Genomic DNA, 23,151 nt, shown 5'->3' with positions numbered 1-23,151 from the left:
TGACTTAGCTTCTTTATCTAAGAAATGAAGGAACTGGATTAGATCTCTAAGGTGCTACATAATGATCCTGTGGTTCAAAAGAAGTTCAGAATCAAACCTCTGATAACTATAATAAACATACTAGTATAATAAAGGCTGAGATTTGAGATAAAGTATAATTAATAAATCACTATAGCATATTAAAATCATAATAAATATGAGGGTATTGTTTATGGACAACTGCAGAGTTCTTCAGTTTAAAATGTGCTTTATATGCTTTATTTCATTTGATTAAAGATCTGCATACGGTCTTAGGTGAATTATTTCACTGAGATGGTATTTTACCTATTTATTAGAAAATGATAATCTTTAAGATTCTTATTTCCCTTATATTCTATGCTAGATCTCACAATAAGTGTAAATAATTCAACTTTTTGCAAATAAGAAGGTAAGTTAATTTGCAGAAGTCTTTCCAAAATTTTTTTTGGCAAATGTTCCCCTTACTATAATTTAGAGGCCACTGGCCCCCTGGCTCAGTGGGAAAGCATTGCTTCTGAAGTTAGGGGAAAATGTGAGTTTAAATCTTGCCTCAGGCAATCCCAAATGTGTGACCCTAGGCAAGTCATTCAAGCTCTAAATTCTAAACAAAATTGTTCTACTAGTTACAATGGAGAAGGAAATGACAAAAAAAAAAAAAAAAAAAAAAAAAATCCATTATTTTTACCAAGAAAACTCCAAAAGTTAGAACAATACTGAAACAACTGAACAACTATTTTTCATCCTTCCTTCTTTCCTTCCTCACTTCTCCTCCTTTTCCTCCTTCTCCTTCTTTTCTTCCTTCTCCTTCTCCTCCTCCTTCTGCTCCTCCTTCTGGTCCTCCTCCTTTTTCTTTTTCTTTTCTCCTTCAGCAATACTAGTGAACTTCCAGATCTCATACTATGATTTTTGATGCCTATAGTTTTTTCATCTATCTGTCTGTCTCTGTTAGGTTCTTACTAAATGCTAATGAGATAACGAGATATTAGGTTCTTACTAAGTGCTAAGCCGGTACTTAACAATTCTCTAGTTCACACCTTTTGGTTCCCGCCTTTAAGGGGAGGAGCTTACATGTTTAAGCTGAGCAAGTTCATTGCTTGAAGTATTTTTCCCACAAGTCCCTGAGTTATTCCACATTCCATGCCCATTCTCTGGGAGGATAAAAGTTAGAGTCTGGGAAGTCAGTTCTGGATTGGATCAAGGAGATGTCCTGTGGATTCGCAAGTGAAGAGCACAGAGAAAAAGATTCACAGAGAAAAGAAATCTTCTCCCAGGGAAGGATTACAACTGAGAGACTAACAGAACATTACATGTCTTTGTTGGTGTCTGTCTCTTTCTTTGTGTTTATCTATTTCTCTTTTTTCTCTCAGTCTCTATCTATATTTCTCCCTCATTCCTCCTTCTTTGTGCTGAAAAGATGTTTCAGAATTTCCATTTAAAGGAGAGAGAGTGTCTGGGCCAGCAACCTTTTCATCTGGATCTACTCCTTTGAATATCATATTCCCTAGCTAGGTATCTTCTTCCATCTGGAATCCCAAATCTTCTCAGTTTTCTTTTGTGTGTTATCTTCTCTCTTTAGATTTTAAAGTGCTTCAGGGGCAGAGATTATCTTTTACACATTTCTATCTCTAGCACACAGTAGAGTGCCTGGCCCATAGTAAATACTCATAAATGTTTATTAATTGAATGACCAATCTAAAATGGCACCTTTTGCTATTTATTTATTTGCTTAACATTTTTAGATAATTTCTTGAGTTAATAAATGTTTTCAATTTGTTGTGCGAGTTTTCTTTTATTATCCTGCTTCAATTTCCCTAAATTGTCCTGCCTGTTTCCCTGAACTGTTCTGCCTCAGTTCCTTGAATTGTTCTTCCTCAATCCTCCTGGTTGCAACCACCCTTTCCTGCCCATTAGGACTGAGATAATTAGGGCTGTAGCTCTCCACACTGGAATTCCAAAAGATAAAACTCCAGATGTCCTATCTCATATACCTAATTGGTATCTTCTATCTCTAAGTTCCAAATTTTATGGCTTGGTTAGAGACATAATTCCCAGTTTATCAGAATTTATAGCCCTACCCCCAATCTGTCAGAATGCAATTGATGATCCTACCTGTAAATTCCTACCATTTACCAATACTCAAGATTCTACTCCTGCCTTTGTCTAAACTGATCTATGGAAATATATATATATGTACACATTATTGGAATATATGTATATATTATTGGAAACTCATATTGTTTGCTGATGCTATGGCCCAAAATGGATCCCTTGGACCCAGAAACTCTTTTTCTTTCTGAAACCTAAATAAAATATTATTAACTCTCTAATCTCTATTTTGCTCAGTTTCTCTGGCATTACATTTCAAACATTATTTCTATTTGAATTTGAAAGATAGTTTTCCATTGGAGTTCATTATTATAACATATAATATTATCAATTTTATTTTTATCAAATGTATAACACCTGCCCCATCTCAGGTCCTGAAAAAAAACTGTGGACTTCCGGCCAAGATGGCAGCGTGGAGGCAGACAGCTGCTTGAGTTCTGTGTTTTCTCTCAGGACTTACTTCATGACAAGTCTCGGAATTAATGCTTGACCGGAAAAGAAACCCACAAATAATCCCCAACAGAAGACATCCTTGAAATTCGCCAGAGAAGGGTTTGAACAGACTGGGCTCAGACTGAGGGCAGGCAAGCCAGAGTGGGACAAACAGCTCACACAGCTCAGACCTGAGGGGGGAGGGGAATGATCTCTTCAGTTTCTGTGAAAAGACTTTTACCCCAGTGTGGATATTCCCTCTTGGCAGCAAGCCAGGAGCAGGAAAGAGGGTGTAAACACCAGAGGAGAAGAATAAAACCCCGGAAAGCCAGCTTCTCTCGGGACTGGCCACCCCCACCCCCACCAGGAGGGTTCCCAGAGCCTCAGAGGGCAGATGCAGCACAGCCATCTCGGTATGTTAGTACCTCAATGCTGTCTCCCTCAATCTGTAGAAGAAACCTGGTAAGACCATCCAGCCCCATCCTTCCCCCCAAGAAACAGACCAATTGTTTCTCTTGTCAATTGTTTTCTTCGATTCCCGCTCTGGCAAAATGAACACAAAATTTAAAAGGGCTCAGCTTCTGTATGGATAGAGAGCAGACTTCAAATACTGAGGACACTAAAAACAGACTGTCCCCAGAGGAATCCCCTAAGGGGGATATGATCTGCTCCTCAATACAAAAGACTCCCATAAAGGAAATCAAAAAGGTTCTTACAAGAGAGCTAGAAGAGAAATGGGAAAAGGAAAGGGAAGCTTGGCAAGAGAGCCTGGAGAAGTTATCCCAGGCATTTAAAGAGAGAATGGATAAAAAAAACAAATCATTGAAAAATAAAATTAGTGGATTATAAAAGGTAAAAAACTCCAAGGAAAACAGGATTAGTGAGCTAGAAAAAGAAAACAGCTCTCTAAATAATAAAATGGATAAAATGGGAAAAAAAATCCATAGAAGATAAAAACTCAATTGGACAATTATAAAAAGATATAAAAAAAAAGTGAGTGAAGAAAACATATTGTTTTAAATTAGACTCGAACATGTAGAAATGAATGACTCAAGGTGAAACCAAGAAGTAGTCAAGCAAGCAAAACAAAACAATTGAAAAGAATGTCAACATTATTAGAAAGACAACAGACCTGGAAAACAGATCCAGGAGAGACAATTTGAGAATAATCAGATGAAGGTGGTCTAAGTGTACCTGATCTAAAGCTATATTATATAGCAGCAGTCACCAAAACCATTTGGTACTGGCTAAGAAATAGACCGGTAGATCAGAGGAACAGATTAGGTACAAAGGACAAAAAAAGGGGACATCTATAGCAATCTAATCTTTGACAAACCCAAAGATACCAACATTAGGGATAAAAATTTATTATTTGAAAAAAAACTGTTGAGAAAACTGGAAATTAGTATGGCAGAACCTAGGCATGGACCCCCACTTAACACCACATACTAAGATAAGATCAAAATGGGTCCAAGATTTAGGCATTAAGAACGAAATCATAAATAAATTAGAGGAACAGAGGATAGTTAACCTCTCAGACTTGTGGAGGAGGAAAGAATTTGTGGCCAAAGGAGAACTAGAGACAATTATTGAAAACAAAATAGAAAATTTTGATTACACCAAATTAAAAAAGTTTCTGCACAACTGAAACTAATGCAAACAAGATTAGAAGGGAAGTAACAAATTGGGAAAACATTTTTACAGGTAAAGGTTCTGATAAAGGCCTCATCTCCAAAATATATAGAGAACTGACCCTAATTTATAAGAAACTGAACCATTCTCCAATTGATAAATGGTCAAAGGATATGAACAGACAATTTTCAGATGATGAAATTAAAACTATTTCCACTCATATGAAAGAGTGTTCCAAATCACTATTGATCAGAGAAATGCAAATTAAGACAACTCTGAGATATCATTACACACCTGTCAGATTGGCTAAGATGACAGGAACAAATAATAGTGAATGTTGGAGGGGATGTGGGAAAACTGGGACACTGATGCATTGTTAGTGGAGTTGTGAAAGAATCCAACCATTCTGGAGAGCAATTTGGAACTATGCCCAAAAAGTTATCAAATTGTGCATACCCTTTGACCCAGCAGTGCTACTACAGGGCTTATATCCCAAGTAAATACTAAAGAAGGGAAAGGGACCTGTATGTGCCAAAATGTCTGTGGCAGCCCGTTTCATAGTGGCTAGAAACTGGAAAATGAATGGATGTCCATCAATTGGAGAATGGTTGGGTAAATTATGGTATATGAATGTTATGGAATAGTATTGTTTTGTAAGAAATGACCAGCAGGAGGAATACAGAGAGGCTTGGAGTGACTTACATCAACTGATGCTGAATGAAATGAGCAGAACTAAGAGATCATTATACACTTCAACAATGATACTGTATGAGGATATATTCTGATGGAAATGGATATCTCAACATAGAGAAGAGCTAATCCAATTCCAATTGATCAATGATGGACAGAATCAGGTACATCCAGAAAAGGAACACTGGGAAATGAATGTAAACTGTGAGCATTATTAAAAACAAAACAAAACAAAACAAAACAAAACAACTTACTATGCATGTGTATTGTCAAAAAATGTTATAATTATAAAAATTAATAAAAAATGGAAAAAAACAAACTGTGGTTAAAGCAGATATGTGTTCAAGGATTAAGGGATTGATATTTGCTTTAGTAGAGGTGATGAGGTAAATACCTAATGATGAGGTTTATACCTCATTAAAATTAGGATTAATTGAGGTCTAGTGGCAGGATTGGAGTACAGGGAGTCACATGGAACTCCCCTGTAACTCCTTAGGATTTGGCGCAAGGATACAAAGTTAAATCAGGTCTAGTGGCTGCGAGAGTCCCCTGTAAATTAATTTACAGGCCCAAAAACCTAGATTGATAAATAAAAGGTTTATTGTAGAAATTTGGAAGTAAAGCTCAGTTAGAAAGCCAGTGCCAGAGTTGGCCACTGGGTGGGCAGGAACCTTTACATGGCTGGAAGGATACCAAGTGTTGGCAGAGAGGGCTCCTGCCAAGAGGGAGCTCTGGTTTGTCCCTTTTAAACCCAAAAGATTGTGGACAGTTCCAAGTGCTTAGTGGGCTTTTCAGTTAGTTCAGATCAGGTGCGGGCTCAGGGAAGCTGAGCTGATGGTGGGGGCTGGGCCCGGTTATTCAAAAGGGTGCTTTTGAAGAGGATTTGTGAATCAAGGTCAGCCATGAGCAATCAGAGAGGAATATTAAAGGGACTTCAATCCCCATAATTTCCCCCCTTAAACAGTTGAGACTTAAATTCATTTAAGAAAAAAAAGAAAATTTGGGACAGTGTCCTTCAATTAAGGCAAGGTTGAAGATTTTCTCCAAAGATCTTTAGAGTAGTGGGATTCTCTTGTCTTGTTCCCCCCTCAAACCATCACCTCCAGATGCATGTAGGAAAAAGGGGCGTCGGTCTCCTCTTAACTGCTTTGAGCTGACAAAGGTCATAGAGATTTGGGGTTTAATGCCAGGAGGTGAGGCATGAGGTGTGGGGATGGCAGCAGGGCATCGAGGGGGTGTCCCAGTCAGTTGTCCCCAGTCAGTGTTCTCCAGGCTAAAAGGCCAGCTGAGAATCCAAAGTGTGAAGCCTAGAGAAAACAGATCTTGGGAACAGATTAGAAGTGAGGTGTCATCCAGGGTGGAGATGGTGACATTCATGAGAATAAGGCCTTTAGCAAGAAATGCATCAGGTCCCTTCTGTGGGCTGCTTGTCTGAAGGCCCATCTAATTATCAAAGAAAAACAGGAGAAAATGCTGAGAAATCCAAAGCTAATTTCCCCCACTGTCTTAGGATAACAGCAATAATTACACAGTTTTAACAACTCCCATCCCAAATTTTAAACACACAGTAATAAATAACCCAGACAAGGTTTAATAGTTATTCATCAACCATTCCCAAAGTCCTCCATAGCAGTCCAAAGTTCACTAGAAGAAGAGTCTATTCCATGGTCTCTTCTAAAGCTGCTGCTGGCTGAGAAATGGTTGGAGGCTCTCATTCCATGGGGTGGGTCTGCTGTGCTGACAATCAAAGTTAATCGAGGTCCAAGAAGCAAGTCAATATCTGTAATTTGACCCAAAATCTAGGACAAAAACTTAAATCTAACAAATAAAGGTTAGAACAGTCTGTGATAGAAAGGGCTGATCCACAGGACTGCTGCAAAAACGTGAAGAGGCCAAAATATATTGGCCAGCAGCTTCCTATGTGAAAAAAAATGATTAAAAACCTTAAAACAAAATATTTGTGTTTTCTAACAGTAGCAGACAGATGACCAGGCTAAATGCTTATTTGCCCAAGCATTTAGGATACAGATAGCAAGGTATGAAATAATTGAATTGCATTAACAATTCTATTGACCATTGCTCTGATCATAAAATCAGTTATAGGAGGAAAAAATGCAAAATAGCTATAACATGAGCAGTTAAAACTCACCTTCCAATCAATTGTCCCACTAACTGCCAGAGGGTGGAGCTTTAAAACTCCCCAAAAGCATTAACTAATTAACTTTAAGCTCAAGAAAACAATTTTTTTTCAATAACAGATTCCATTAATCAGATTTCTGATAAATTCTAAATAAATATTTATCATAACCTTATATTGATAACAGTAAGGAATTTGTCCCAATAATAATTTCACAACTTAAACAATTATCATATCCAAGTAGATGTTTCATAAGTGACCACTATTCATACAAATCAGTTTGCTTTTAAAATACCCAATACATAGAAAAATATCCCAAATTGCATATTGTCCTTAACAGAAACCTTGGACAAAGAAAAAACAAAAAACAAAAAACTATTATTTTAGAGGCTCTTTAAAAAAATCTCAGGATGACCCAATATAATCTTTAAACTTATACAGAATATCCAGATACCACATACACAAATAAAAGAAGTTCTTAAAAATAGCAATTAAACTTTTCACATTTATGACCATATTCCTCAAACAATAAAACCCATTCTGTATAAAGAAACAAATATTCAATCAATTAACCTAAACTTGAATCTTTCTCTTTAAATCACCTTTTTGTTGCTATGGCAGCAACATGATGAAAAAAAAATAATAAATAACAGCAGAAAACACCTGGGGGGAGGGGAGGATAAGAAAGTATTCCATGTGGTCACCCTTCCCCCCATTCAAAAAACCTTCCCTTAAAAACTTTCCTCTTTCCTTCTTGCAACATACCTTAAACAACCTTTAACAACTTTCCTAGAGGTTCCACTGTTAAAATAAATCAGTGGGGGTGAGGGAGAGTGAGTAGAATCTTTGCCTTTGAAGACAAAGAATCCCATTCCTCCCTCTCCCACCTCTTCCTTCCCATTCACAATACCTTTCTGAAACCTTCTCATTCCTTAATGCAAACCTGCATTCCTCTTTCCTTTGTCCTTCAAAACCTTTAAGATTCAAACTCCACAAAACTCACACATTTCTAGCAGGGACCAACTCAGGTTAGCAAATAAAAAATCAGTCCCAGAGTTTGAGAGAGAAAAGAAATGGCTTTTAAGAATGGACTTGCCAGAGAGTTGGGTGGAGAGGGGTAGGAATTCAGCTAAACTATTCAGAGTTCAAGTGTTGAAGCTTGAGGCACTTTTCTCAAACCCAATGTGTCTGCATCATAACGAAGACTCTCTAGGTGTAGAGGAGGGAAGCTCACCCACCTTTTGCTACAAGCCCAAAAATGTTCCATTTCTATAGCTCAACCTGATCAGCTGTCTCTGTCAGATTCCACAAATGCTCCCCTGTCTCTGTACAGGAGAACCTTTTGTCCAAAATAGGAATTCGTGTGTACCTGGCATCCCTAGGTCAAACGACCCTCTAAGCTTTTTACAAGCTCCCCACAATTCAAAGGCCACTATTTCCCAGGTTTTTTTGAATTGTCTCCCGGCCATAGAAAGGTGCTATGTTGGGCTTGCTTCAGTGAAAACTTCATGAGAGGGCCACCGATTAGGGCAGGGTAGTGAAAGGTGTTCTCTATTGCTCCTTGCCTAACTCTAGACAGCATTTGTATTCTCTATAGGCCCTGGATTTCTGAGCTAACAGGGACTAGGTATAGAACGAGAACAAATCTAGAGAGAGCTTGAGAAAAAGACAACAGAAAAGACAGACTTCTTTCCTAAAGGTTTAATTTGCCTTGATTTGGAATTTTATTCCCCAGCTAATATCCTAAAGTTTTAATTTTTCTGGTCTGGCCAGGCCTGGATTAGGAACCTTTTTAATTATTAGCATGGACATAGAATGGCAATCCAGAAAAATAGGAGAGTAAGAGAGACATAGCTGAGTTCCAGGAGATAGTTAAGCTATTTGTCTCTCCAGGAGCCGTTGGCAAAGTACCATTTTAAAAGTGAGAGATCTTTAAAAGATTGAGTCCCCATTCTCCCCACTGTACCCCAAGAAGGGGACAGGATGGGAGAATTTAATGGCAGGTTGTTAAGCCATATGGGAAAGGTCTGAAAAAGGCCTTAAGTTCTGTAATCCCCACACCATAGGGGAGGGAGAGGAAAGGCCAGAAAGAGGGTGGGGGAGAAAACCATCTTACCTGCTACTTTGCATCCCAAAGAGGGCTTCTCTGCTGATTTCCCAAGGGTCTTTGAGGGATGGGCAACTCATCTACATCTTGCTGGGAGAGCAAGACCTGAAGGGGAGACCACTTGCCCCTATCCAGGGGGATGCAACATCCTGGGCAGAGATATATCTCCATGCACACCCCAATTCAGCGACCATCTCCTCGTGGCCAGCCCAACCATTAGAGTTGGGTTCCAGAGGGGCTCAAATACAGATTTCTCCCCAGAATAGATCAAGGGAGTGGCGGTCTGGGATTCCCCAGAGGGGTGGGGTCCTCAGATCTGCCATGTGGTTGGGGGAAGGGAGAAAAAGAGACAATTCCTGAGGGCCAGCTTTCTGGTAAAGAAAAAAAAGGATTAGAAATGCCTTGAGATGCAAAAGAAGGTCTTTTGTCTCCAGCAGCCTACTCCAAACCCAGCAACTGCTAAGGCAAAATTTTAAAGTCAGAGGTGTGTCTAGAATGTGGACAGGTAAAAGCTTCCAAATTCTTGCAGTCTCTCTCTTATCTCAAGAGACAAGAGAGTGAGACAAAAGGAGACCTTTTGTCAAGCACAGCAATTCATAAAGAATTGTGCCCAAGCATAGAGTTCTAACAATGATCCAGGCCCAAAGTGGCTTGGATGTCTACTGCAAAATAGGAAAAGAAAAAATTATTTTACTTTTTCCAGAGTTCTGTTCGGTACCCAAATTATGTCTAGTTTTCAAGGAGTTTTGTCAGGGAACCAAAATGATGAGGTAAATACCTAATGATGAGGTATATATCTCATTAAAATTAGGATTAATTGAGGTCTAGAGGCAGGATTGGGGTACAGGGAGTCACATGGAGTTCTCCTGCAACTCCTTAGGATTCAGTGCAAGGATACAAAGTTAAATCAGGTCTAGTGGTGGCAAGAGTCACCTGTAAATGAATTTACAGGCCCAAAAACCTAGATTGATAAATAAAAGGTTTATTGTAGAAATTTGGAAGTAAAGCTCAGTTAGAAAGATGCCAGGGCCAGAAGTGACTGCTGGGTGGGCAGGAACCCTTACATGGCTGGAAGGATACCATGTGTTGGTGGGGGAGGGCTCCTGCCAAGATGGGGCTCTGGTTTGTCCCTTTTAAACACAAAAGATTGTGGGCAGTTCCAAGTTCTTGGTGGGCTTTTCAGTTAGCTCAGATCAGGTGAGGGCTGGGGAAAGCTGAGCTGATGGTGGGGGTTAGGCCTAGATAGTCAAAAGGGTGCCTTTGACCAGGATTTGTGAATCAAGGTCAGCCATGGGCATTCAGAGAGGAATCTTAAAGGGACCTCAACCTCCATCAGAGGGACTGCATAAATAGGTGAAATTAGAGATCCTTGACTTTGTGAAGTATTGTTATCGCTACATTATAGCAAAATCTTGACATTTTCAGAGTGGCTCATCCAGTTAATCTTTGTTAAACTAAATTTGCCATTTACTTTGCACATAAATACTTTATTTTCAAGAAATTATGAATGATAAAATACTTTGAATTTACTTAGATCATGTTATATAATGTCTTTTACAACTAAAATGCAATATGAGTTCTTCACCGTTGTATCCATCTGTTCTTGTCTCCATTCATTTATTGACTGAGCGTAATTTTCTAAATCAGCCATTGTGCTCAGAGACATGTGTACTAGGCGCAAAAAGAGATGCAAAGTTTAAATATAGAAGTTCCATATTTGCATAAAGCTCATAGTTAGTGAGGAAAATAGTATAAAGATAACCATAAGATACTGTATTATATGTCAGCATGCCAGATAGTTGTAAATGCAATCCTATTTGATCTCCAAGTGAAAGACCATTATCAGCCTTGGGGATCAAGAAATGTGTCTAGAAGTTGAATTTTAAATTCATGACTATTGTACTAGAAGAGAAGGAGAATGCTAGTTAATAAATATATCTAGTTTTTCAGTTGTGGGATCAAATAGTTGTTACTATGTGCTATTAGAGAATAATTCCTACAGTATCAACATAAGTGGATTTTTCCACTGCAATTTAATACATTTTTACTTTATAGTGAATGTAAAATTCATACTACCATAAAACTAGGAAGACCTTTTATAGAATTTTAAATGTGATAGAGGTTGTATGCACTTTTGGTAAACTTTTCTCTACAGTTTCAATAGATCATTTAAAGAGAATAACAAAGACTATGTTATTGCTACTTTATAATAATACCACCATGAATTTTACACAATGTCTTCCTTCTGAAGACCTCAAAGCATTTTCATACATATTATCGCCTATGCTCCTGCATTGTCATAAATTGAATCTTCATGTATCATTTTTCCCTCTGGACATCACATATAAGATTTTTCTGTCTTATTATTTTATGAGATGAGAAAAAAAAAAGTCCTTTTTTTTAGTTGTCTCACTTTTGAGATTTCAGATTCTATTTCTTCTATCATTCAATTCTTTGCAGTTTGGGTAAAATTTCTCATAATATTGGTTATCATTGTATCCAATTTAATAAAAGAAGAACAATCCCCTAACTTAAAGAAAAGACTTTTTCAGTTCATATTTATATTTTAAAAGATGCTTTGAAATAATGGACTCCCCATTGTTCCCAGAGCTGCAGTCTCTGTTGTTTGGATTTCCGGCATACAATTTCATTCCCTCTTCTACTGATGCAATTTTTGTCTTGTTAACTTTTTTTTTCTAGTATGTCTGATATTTTCTTTTCAAAATATTGTCTTACTACATCTTTTATCTCTACCTTTCATCATTTCCCCCATCCCTTTTCATAGATAAAGGTTGGTTAAATGGAAGTTTAGGACATCTTAAGGGTAAAGAAATCGAAGAAGGAAAGTTGTCACTAAAAACTGGCTTGGGATTTTAGCTCAGGTAATTGGCACCCTGGGATGTTTACAAAGGGTTTGGAGATTAACTAAATTGGAGATTTTTTAGACAGCAATTAGGTTATTTACCTAGTTTTTTCCCCCTCTTCTTCACAATAAGTCATAGAGAACCAAATTCTTTTTCCTTTCATTGCTACTTATAAATCAACAAAATAACTGAACTTCATAATAAAGGAATGCTAATTATGTGAATCACTTGTATAATATTAATCAAACTTTCCCACTATGCAAAAGTGTAAATTTGATTTAATTCAATGCAAAAAGCCATTATTAAGCATCTACTGTATTTCAGGCATTAAATGTGTTAAGTATTAGTTATAGGAAGGCAAAAAGGATGAAGCCCCTACCCTCAGAAGCTTATGTAAATTCCTCTAGGAGAGGAGGAAGCACAACACATACATAGAAAAATAAGCAATATCAAATAGACATCAAGATTCATATAAAGTAATTGGGAGTGGAGGGAAAATTAGCAATTGGAAGAGAATCTGGATAAGTTTCCAAAGGAATTAACTGTTTACCTGAGTTTTCAATGATACTTAGAATTCTATGAAGTAGAGATGAGTAGAAAATGAGTCCCAAGATAGAACTCACATAAAATCATGGAGTGGAGAAACAGGGTATCATATATGTGAAAAAGAAAGACCAATGATTAAAACCTAGTCTACTGGAAGTCGGTCAGTCAATGTGTTTATTCAATGCTTGCTGTGTTCAAGGTAGCAAGTGAAACATAAATGATAAGGACAGTCCCTGTTCGTGTGTGTGTGTGTAATGGGGGAAGGAGTTAGAAGAACAAAATATAAACAATTATGGACATATATAATTTAGACAATTAAAAGAGAAAGCAATAGGGGGAGGCCAGAGGCCAAGCAAAGATGAATGAAAGGAGAGTAATGTACAAGTCCAGAATAATAACTTGAAATCAGAATGTGTTAGGTTTTAAAAGTCAAACAGAGAAATTTCATTTTCACAACTTCTTTCAAATGAAGTTCCCTTCTCTTCTCTGTCACTGATACCATAAATACAAGTCCTCATCACTGGACACCTGGTCTATAGCCTATTGGCTATTCTGCTTCAATTCTGCCCAGTTTAAGCAATTCTCCATTCAGCTGCTAACACAATTTTTTCTAAAATATAAGTCCAATTATCTCACCCCTCACTACTCATTAATCCCCAATGATTTCTTTTCACTTATAGGATCAAATATAAAATCTTCTGATGTTTAAAATTATTCATAACTTAAGGCCATTCCTAACTTTCAGTCTTCTTCTACCTTAACCTGCCACACAGATTCTCTTTGATCACAGGACTCTGGGACTCTTTTATGTTCAATGAACATACATGCCATCTCTTGACTCCAGACCTTTATTCTGACTATCGTTCATTGTTAGAATACTCTTCCTCTTCATCTCTATGTATGGACTTCCTTGTATTCTTTCATGACACAACTAAAATCCTCTCTTCTATAGGAAGATCTTCCCCCAACCTCTAAATTCTCATGCCTTCTTTCATTTAATAATTTCTTCTTTTTTTACATATAGCTTGTTTGTATATATATATATTTGTTTGCTTATTGCTTCATTCTTTAAATTGTGAGCCTGTGTGGTTAGGCAGGGACTACTTTTTGCTACTTTAAAAAAATCTTCAATATTAGAACTATTAGCACAGTGCCTGGCACACAAGCTGTACTTAATATGCTTATCAGCTGACTGAATTTGTGTTTTTTCCTATTTCTTTTTCTAGATCTAATAAGGAAGCATTTTTTCCATTTTCTTTTTTCTCCTATCATCTCTCAGAAACATTAATTAGCAGATCAAGTAAAGAGAAGAAAGGCTATTATCAGTAAGATCAACTGGGAATCTACAGGAAAGAGGTAAAGGGGTCCTGAAATAGGGGGATAGTAATGAGTAGAGAGAAAAATTATGGGAGTAGAATTGGCAGCACTTGGCAATTGACAGACTTTGAAAGGTGAGGTGTTCTAGTAAATGTTTAACAACCTGCTCTCCAGAAAAAAAATATCTATACATAATATATTTTTAAATGAGCATTATTAATATTTTTTCTACTTCAATTTCTTATATCTAGTAAATCAACTAAAAATAATTAAGCACTGTTGTAACATTTATTTGTTTCCAGGATATGGATGCCCACACTAAAAATAAATAAATAACAATTAATTCAAACTGGCTTCAGGAATAAAAAGATGAAGATTATTTTCAAGTTGTGAATTTAGATAAATGGAAAGGTGATTCTATCCCCAAAAGGAATAGAGAAATTGGGCTATATGGAATATTTCTGAGAAAATCTAGAGTTCCATTTTGCCTTTTTGAGTATGAGATAGCTATGTGAGAGGCAGTAGGTACCCAAAAGGCAATGCAGACTTGGAGTTCAATGACAGGTGGGATATAAAACTAAGATTTTATAAGATGTAAGAACTTGGGTAAGTCACAATTCCAATTGCCTCAGCAAAAAATAATAATAATAATAATTAAAATAAAATCTAAGATTTGCCTTTAAATAAACTTCAAACTGACGAAAATGATCAGATACCTGAGAAGGAATAACTAGTACAGAGATCAAGCATTCAAGAGAGAGTCTTGACATATAATAGATAAGCTGCAAAATAATTATAATTCTGCAAAATAAACTGAGAATGAAGACCCATGTAGAGAAGAGGAGATCAAGAAAGAAATACTCATGAAAATAAAGTGCAACTTTTTTCTAGGAAGTAGTGTTGATTATTTTTTAATAATAGTTTTTTATTTTTAAAATATATGCAAAGATAATTTTCAACATTCACCCTTGTAAAACCTTTTGTTCCAAAATTTTCTCCCTTCTTCCTCCCTTCCCTTAAACAGCAAATGATTTAATATATATTAAACATAAATATATATTAAAATTCTTCAATGCATATTTCCAGAATTATGCTTCGCAAGAAAAATCCAATAAAAGGGGGGAAAAGAGAAAGAAAATAAAAAGGAAGTAAACAACAATAAAAATGATGAAAACACTATGTTGTGATCCATACTCCATCTCCATAGGTCCCCTTGATGCAGATAGCTTTATCTACCACACATCTATTGGAACTGGTCTAAATCACCTCATTGTTGAAAAGAACCACGTCCATCACAGTTTATCATCATATAATCTTGTTATGTACAATGTTCTCTTTTCGTTTTACTTAGCATCATGTAAATCTCTCCAGATCTATTGGAAATCATGACGCTGATCGTTTCTTATAGAATAATAATATTCCTTAACCATAACTTATTCAGCCATTCCCCAATTCCCCAACTGATGATCACTGTTTCAAATGATATAGAGAGTTCAGAAAGACCATGGACTAAAAACAAACAAACAAAAAACAACAACAACAACAATAACAACAACAACAACAACAAAAAACAAATATCATAATTGGTGATTGATGAATCATAAACTAAATTGCAAATGATTGAAAAGCTAATCTGAAATAAAATTGGTTGTGAGAGAGATTATCTTGAACAAAAAAAAATTAGCTTCATATAGCAAGGCAGTGCTTTGGAAGAGTCTAATAAAAATAAGAAATATGATTGTCATGTCTTTTGTGACCATAAAAAGATTTCCCTGTTTTGGTGAATCTCATTAGTAATAATTTTAATAGGGAACTCATTATTAGAAATGAAGGCAAAATAATCTTTGCCCTCAAAGATTTTATATTCTAACAGAGAACACAAACAAACAAAAAGAAAACAAAATTATGGGAGTAGAATTGGCAATTGATAAGCTATGAAAGTTGAAGTGTTCTAGTAAATGTTTAACAACCTGCTCTCCAGAAAAAAAATCTACACATAATACATTTTTAAATGAGTATTATTAACATTTTTCCTACTTTAGTTTCTTAAATCTAGTCAATCAACTAAAAATAATTAAGCACTGTTTTGTAACATCACTCTGTTTCCAGAATATGAATCCCCACACCAAACAGTAGATAAATAACAATTGGATTTTTCCAAATTGTTGTTCCAATTTTTTCTCCCTTCCTTCCTCCCTTCCCTTAGAAGCAAAAAATCTAACATATGTCAAACATGTATAATTCTTTAATAGATATATGAAGATATATAAACCATGAAGTAGGGACAAAATAACTTTAAAAAGGAAAGTGCTGGTATTTGGAAAACTGGAAAGGCATTCTGCAGAAGATGACACTTGAACTGTCTTTTTTTTTTTTTTTTTAAAGTGTTTATTGATAAGTTTTGCTTGGTTTGATCTTGTCTCATCATAATTTTTCCCTGAATCCCTCCTCCTACTTCCTCCTAGGGAGTCATTCCATATAAAAATAGTATTTAAATATATTTTTCTCTTCATTCATTTTACATTAGGAAACTTTACTCCTACCAGCTCTTCCCCACTGACTTAGAAGTGCCTCTCCTTTTCTGTTACCATTTTCCTTAGCTTTGAGGTTTTGGTTAATTTATTAGTTCTTCCTTTAATTCTATTTTCTAGTTAATTTAATTATTTCTCTCGTTCCCTTTTCTGTCATGTAATCAAGAAAAAAATTCTTCTTCCTATCTTGCTCTGCAATTTTTTTCTTTTTAAATTTAAAATTTTTATTTTCTATTTTTTTCTTTTTTAAAATTAATATATTTAAAATTTTATTTTCCCAATACATTTAAAGCTATTTTTACATTTACTTTAAAATATTGAGTTCTTGATTCTCTCCTTTATTTCCACCCTCAGACTCTATGAAGAAAGCACATGTGAAAATATGGAAAACATTTCCATAAAAATCTTGTTGTGAAAGAAAACATAGATTCTCCCCAACCACTCCACAAAAACAATCTCAAGAAAAATAAAGTTTAAAAAAGAAAGAGTGTGTGTTTCAATCTGTATTCAGAGACAATCAGTTCTTTCTATAAATATGGGTAGAATTTTTTATCATAAATCTTTCAGAGTAGTTAGTCATGGATGATTGTACTACTGAGAATAACAAAAGCCACTTACAGCTGGTTATCTCAAAACATTGCTATTATTTTATATATAGTACATTTCACTTTGCTAGAGTAGATGGACTTTCTAGTTTTTTTAAGAGCATCCTGCTCATCATTTCTCACAGAACAATAATTTTTCATTATAACCACATACCACTATTTATTTAGCCATTTGTCAATTGATGGGGATCCTCTCAGTTTCCAATTATTTTTGCTTGAGAAGAAAGCTATTATAAATATTTTTGTGCATATAATTCCTTTTCCTTTTTTTTTAAACTACTTTTGGAATTCATGCCTAGTAGTGGTATCATAAAAGGATGTGCATGATTTAATAGCCCTTTGGTCATAGTTCATATATTTTGATCATTTATCAATGGGGCATGACTCTTATTTTTCATAAATTTGACTCAGTTCCCTATATGTTTGAGAAATGAGGCCTTATCAGAGAAAATTGTAAAAGGCTGAAACTCTTAAAAGGTGTGTTTGAATCAGACAACCTAGCACTTAAGGCTAATTACCTATTCCACAATGACTATTAGCATATATTTGGAATTTCTCTTCTCACAGTTAATGCTGGTCAATGTTTGAGGTTAAGAGAATTGTAGGTAAGGATTAGGGGTGAGGTGAGAGAGGTAAGAGAAGTGCACTTGGCTATGGATGAGGAGGAGAAAAGTATGTAGATTCTGGACTCTAGAATCAAGGAGGGATCCTTGTCAAAACTCCTGGCAGTTTTGTCCATCTCTTTCACTTCTTCTAAAGACCAAGGACTTTCATTCATCCTGACTGAAGCTTTTCCTGAGGCTTCCAAAGAGCTAGCCCTAACTTTACAGAAACTTGTTTTGGAATTCTTTTTATAATTACTGTTGCTGACTTCATTTTCTCCCATTTATTCTATCCTCTCTTTCCTTTTACCGTATCCCTACTCAAAATTGTTTGCTCCTGATTACTTCCTTCCCCCAATATGTCCTCTCTTGTCTCACCATCCCCTCTTCCCAAATACCACTCTCTTCCTACTTTCCTGCAGGGTAAAAGAGATTTCTATACCCATATTAAGTGTGTACATTATTTTCTCTTTGAGCCATTTCTGATGAGAACAAGATTTACTCACTTTCCCCTCTCCTTACCCTCTTCCCTTCTAGTGCAAAAACTTTTTCTTGCCCCTTTTTATGGCAGATAATTCATACTATCCCACTTCTTCCTTTTCCTTTCTCCAAGTGCATTCCTTTTGTTACCCATTAATTTCATTATCTAAAAAGATAGTATTCTTTTAATATTCAATTCACACCTGGACCCTTTGTCTCTATATATTTCTAACTGCCCTAATAATGATAAAGTTCTAATTAGTTACAAGCATCATCCTCCCCTGTAGAAATTTAAACAGATAGAATTTATTAAGTCCCTTAATATTTCCCTTGAGTCTTGTATTTGAAAATCAAATTTCTATTCAGCTCTGGTCTTTTCATTATGAATATTTAAAATTCTCTAATTCATTGAATTTCTGCCTTTTCCCTCTGAAAGGGAATTTTGCTAGGTAGGTGATTCTTGGTTGCAATGCTAGCTCCATTGCTCCCCAAAATATTATATTCTAAGTCCTCCACTTTAATGTAGAAGCTGCTTATCCTTTTTGTGATTCCACTGTAGTTGAATTGTTTCTTTCTAGGTACTTAACAATATTTTCTCCTATATCTGGGAGTTTCAGAATTTTATTTTATTTTATTTTATTTTATTTTATTTTTTTGAGTTTCCATTTTGGGATCTCTTTGAGGAAATGATAAGTGGATTCTTTCCATTTCTATTTTACCCTCTGGTTCTACAATATAAGAAGAGCTTTTCTTGATAATTTCTTGAAAGATGATATCCAGGGAATTTTTTTTTATCACAAAATTCAGGTAGACCAGTAATTTTTAATTTGTCTGTCCTGGATCTATTTCCCAGATCAGTTGTTTTTCCATTGAAATATTTCACATATTTTTCTATTTTTTTCATTATTTTTGTTTTGCTATATTGTGTCTTGATTTCTTTTGAAATCATTACATTCCATTTGCTTAAATTTAATTTTTAAGGAATTATTTTCTTTGGGTAGCTTTTGTACTGCCTTTCCCATTTGGCCAATTTTGCTTTTTAAAGTATTCTTCTCCTCATTAGCTTTTTGTATTTTTGTTTGCATCATTCTCAATTCTTTCCCTAATTTTTCCTATATCTTTCTTTCTTGATATTTAAAATCATTTTTGAGCTCTTTATGGCTTGTGCCTAATTCTTATTTTTCTTGGAGGTTTTGAATGTAGGTGTTTTGACTTTGTTATTTTCTGAGTATGTGTTTTTATCATCCTTGTCATTCTTAGTAACTTTCTGTTGAGTAAGGAGTATTTCATTTTTCATTTTAGTGTCTTCACTGTTGAGCACAATGTACCTAGCAATCTGGCATAAATAGTAAGCACTTAATTTCTTGACAGTGGTATTCTAATAAATGTTTAAAAAGTGGTTTTGAAAAAGAGCATGCATAATATATTTTAAAATTTAATCTTCATTACTTTTATTCCATCACTTTCTGATGTTTATACAATTAACAGAACAACAAGGCTTGATTAAGCCTTTTTTGGTAGCATTTGTCAATTTATGAGGTATCAATGATAACTAAAACAAATTTAAGAAGCAGTTCCTACTAGTCAACCACAATTCTACTTGTTCACAAAGAATTTAAAAAAAAAAAAAAAAAAGGAAAAAGCAAATTTCAGCAAATAAATGAACAAATCAACTAAGTCTATCACTACATGCAGTGTTTTGCATTTATAATCTTTAATTTTGCAAAGGAAGGGTAGTCAGTTTTATACCTTTTTCCCAGCTTGGTCACTGTAGTCTCACAGGATATAGTTTCATTTTATTTTTTTCTTTTATATTAATTGTTATATTCATTGTATAATGATTATTTTTATTCCTAGAAACAGTTTATGTCTTCCTATAATGTAGCTAGAATCTCCAAATTCTATTTCTAATATTCCTTCGTACTGAAACTTTGCAGAGAAAGTTTCTGAGAATGAATTATATATCTTTCTTTTCACAGTCTATCAGTTCCAATGCAGTAACTCTACCTTGAAAACTGACATAATCATATAAGAAGTAAGTTTATTCAGTGGACCTTATTGACATTGAAGATAGCTGCCTATGTCTCTGGTAAATTTTTAGGGACACAAAGGAGCCCTAAGAACTTAAAATTTCCTTCCTCAATCACTGCTTTTCTCTGCTTTTAAAAGTTTCCTAAGTTAAGACTTCCTGTCATCTTGTTTACATTTTCATGACTATGTTAATGAGATTCATGGCATATTGGACTTGGGCTATCCTTGGTGTGTGTGTGTGTGTGTGTGTGTGTGTGTGTGTGTGTGTGTGTGTGTATGTATGTGTGTGTATATATATATATATATATATATATATATGTGTGTGTGTGTGTGTGTGTGTGTGTGTGTGTGTGTGTGTGTGTGTGTGTGTTTACATATATTTCATTGTAAAAACTGCCTTGAGTCCTAAGTCATCTAAAGATCCCTGTGAGGGACATTTAAGCTTCTACTGGTCACTTACACATGAGAGTGAATAAATACAGCAAAGAACTAATTTTGAAGCTCTTAGAGATCTGGCTTTGATTAGGATTTAGAGATAAAGAAGAGAGATGAAACCATGAAGTTGTACTAGATGCCTAAAGGGGAGAAGAAGTTAAAGAATACTAGAGTTGAAGATGTAGAAGAGATTACATTTTTGCCTAGGGCTGGCCCTGTATGCCATGACAAATTACCTTTGCTTTCTCCTCTTTGACATCCAGTCTTTTAAATTTTTCCAGCTACATTTAGTGGTTTAACCCTCAACTTGCTATGCTAGCTACATACCCTGGGAGGGTAAGGGGGAATACAAAGCCTAATTGCTTTAGAGAGTTGTTCAATAGATAGTAAATGGGTCTCATGAAAATGCTATTCAGTAACTTTAAAGAAAAGCTTAATGACCTGCTAACCTTGGAAGATAGCTCAATAGTCCCCACAGGGGAAAATGTTCAGAGAGAGAGACTGAAAGCCAGTGCATCATACCTGGCTCCAGACTGAAAAGAATCAGTACAAAGCAAGTGGTGTTTGAATGATGTCAGATTGCTATCCCTGGGACAGCTTCCAGGGTGCAATGCGGTATTTCAGAAAATGCTGTCCTAGTACAAATAGTGCACTCTCACCTTCATGTAGAAGCTGCCTTCTTTTCTTCATCTCTGGAAGCTGTGTAGGTGAAAATGTGAAATCTCAAAATAAGCCATTAGACAGAGTTGAATAAAGTCTGATTTTTAAAAGACAACTCACCACTGACTTTTTAAAGGATTCCAACCACTCTAGAGGTACCTGATAATTAGAGTAGGGAATTTTCAGAAAAAAAGAAATAGATGCTGAGATCTCCCTGTGCAGGTAAGAATACTATTCATAAATGGGAACAGGCAAGTTCCCTGGTAAAATGAAGAGGCCTAGAAACAGAAGACCTGGAATCAAGGACAGCCTCTTATCCTTAGTACCTGTGTTGTCTCGGGGAAGTCACAAAATACCAAGATACAGTGAGAAAAAAAAAAAAAAAAAGTATTGACTGTAAAAAAGAAAGTTTGGGGAAAATCTAATCTTCTTGTTTTTACAACCTGAACAGCCCTGGACAAAATATGGGTTTGTTTTCTTATTTGTAGACTGAAAGTATTGGGCTGGATGACTTCTGAGGTTTATTCCTGCTCTAGATACTATGAACTAGGTAGAAAGATTATGGAATTGAATGGACTAAAGATGGATGATGGTGATTAAAATGGAAGCAGGGTCAAAATCAAGAGTAGCAACAAAAGCCCAGATGGGGTTATCAACAGTCTCAGGTTCCTGCTGGGATAGTTTGGCCTCTGACAACTAATTGGTTGTTGAACAAGAAAACTACTCTCTCAATTTGTCATACCCAGCTGGTGTTTTCATGCCAAGCCATAGGCTTCTGGCCCCATCCTCCAGTTTCTTCTGAAATCTCTTCAGCTGGAGAATTCCTGCTGACCTTGTTCTCCATGGCAACAGCTGAGGCCGCATAGCATTGGACAATATCTCTTATCAGTATAAAATAAAATGGCAATCAGGCAATCATTTGACTAATTTCATAAATGTGCATAGTTCAAAAGAATTAATCAGTACCCATGGTACTTTTTATTCTTTATTTTCCAGTTTGTATCCATTGAACAAAATGTCAAGCATCTACTTTATTTTTTGTATTACTAAGAATAGGATAATCCATCATAAGGTATCTTTTTCTTTGAAGTAATTATCTCTCACTTTTGTTTTTATTGCAGAATTCAATTTTTACATATTCTTTATTTCACTTTAGCAAATTCCAATGAAAATAAGGTAGATTTCTTTGACTTGAGAAATGGGACTTAATTCATGCATAAGAATTCAAGAAATATTATGTATCTCTGTATGGATATATATTTATATGCATACATACACATATATCCATATATATGTTTATAGGTTCATTTAAACATGTTTTATATATACATACATATGTATATATATGTATGTGTGTGTGTATGTATGTCAGTATGTATGTATATACTGAGAGAGAGAGTGAAGGAGAGAAAATCAAGCCTGAAAACAAATGACCAAAGAATGATAAATATTATGAAATGGCTATTAACCCTGAAAATATCAAACAGCTCATGTAGGTTATCATACCACAGTTAACTCCGAAAAATAAAATAAAATTAAATAAAAATAAATATCAGCAGTTATAAGCAAAAACCTTTCTTTATTCCATAGGAAGAGAAAACTAGACATGTACTGATGCTTCCTCCAGGAGGAAACCTGCTTTGGTGAGATCAAACTTTAATGCTTACAACAATGGCAATGCAGTGGGCTGTGGCTCTAACAATGGGGGAAACAGCCACAATGAGACAACTTTGACTCACAGGGATTCTTAACTGGAACGTGGCTTCTGCATGAGTTTATCCAAGCTTAGGGACTATCTGAGGCTGATGTGAAACGATTCTGAGATTTTGTCATGGCAGATATCATCCAGAGCATGAGCTCAAAGGATTATTGTTATGCAAAGCACAGGGCACAGTTTGCTTTGTGGGCATTCACTGGGGAACACAGGGTATCTCCTAATTGCCTAATTGTAAAAAATA

At 35.5% G+C, this 23,151-nt stretch overlaps 1 long non-coding RNA gene across 1 annotated transcript; it reads right to left on the bottom strand.

The window, feature by feature from the left end:
* Positions 1-10,706: 10,706 nt before the first annotated feature.
* LOC141554159 (uncharacterized) lies at positions 10,707-22,006 on the bottom strand. Its single transcript, XR_012485786.1, has 3 exons — positions 21,936-22,006; positions 21,193-21,232; positions 10,707-10,793 (listed from the first exon to the last, which is right to left on the bottom strand). It is a non-coding gene; the product is annotated as an uncharacterized LOC141554159 (long non-coding RNA).
* Positions 22,007-23,151: the final 1,145 nt, after the last annotated feature.

This window comes from Sminthopsis crassicaudata, chromosome 1 (genome assembly GCF_048593235.1).
Source record: "Sminthopsis crassicaudata isolate SCR6 chromosome 1, ASM4859323v1, whole genome shotgun sequence".
In the NCBI taxonomy this organism is placed as follows: Eukaryota; Metazoa; Chordata; class Mammalia; order Dasyuromorphia; family Dasyuridae; genus Sminthopsis; species Sminthopsis crassicaudata.
The sequence above is the reverse complement of the archived record's forward strand: the minus strand, read 5'-3'. Positions and strand labels throughout refer to the sequence as shown.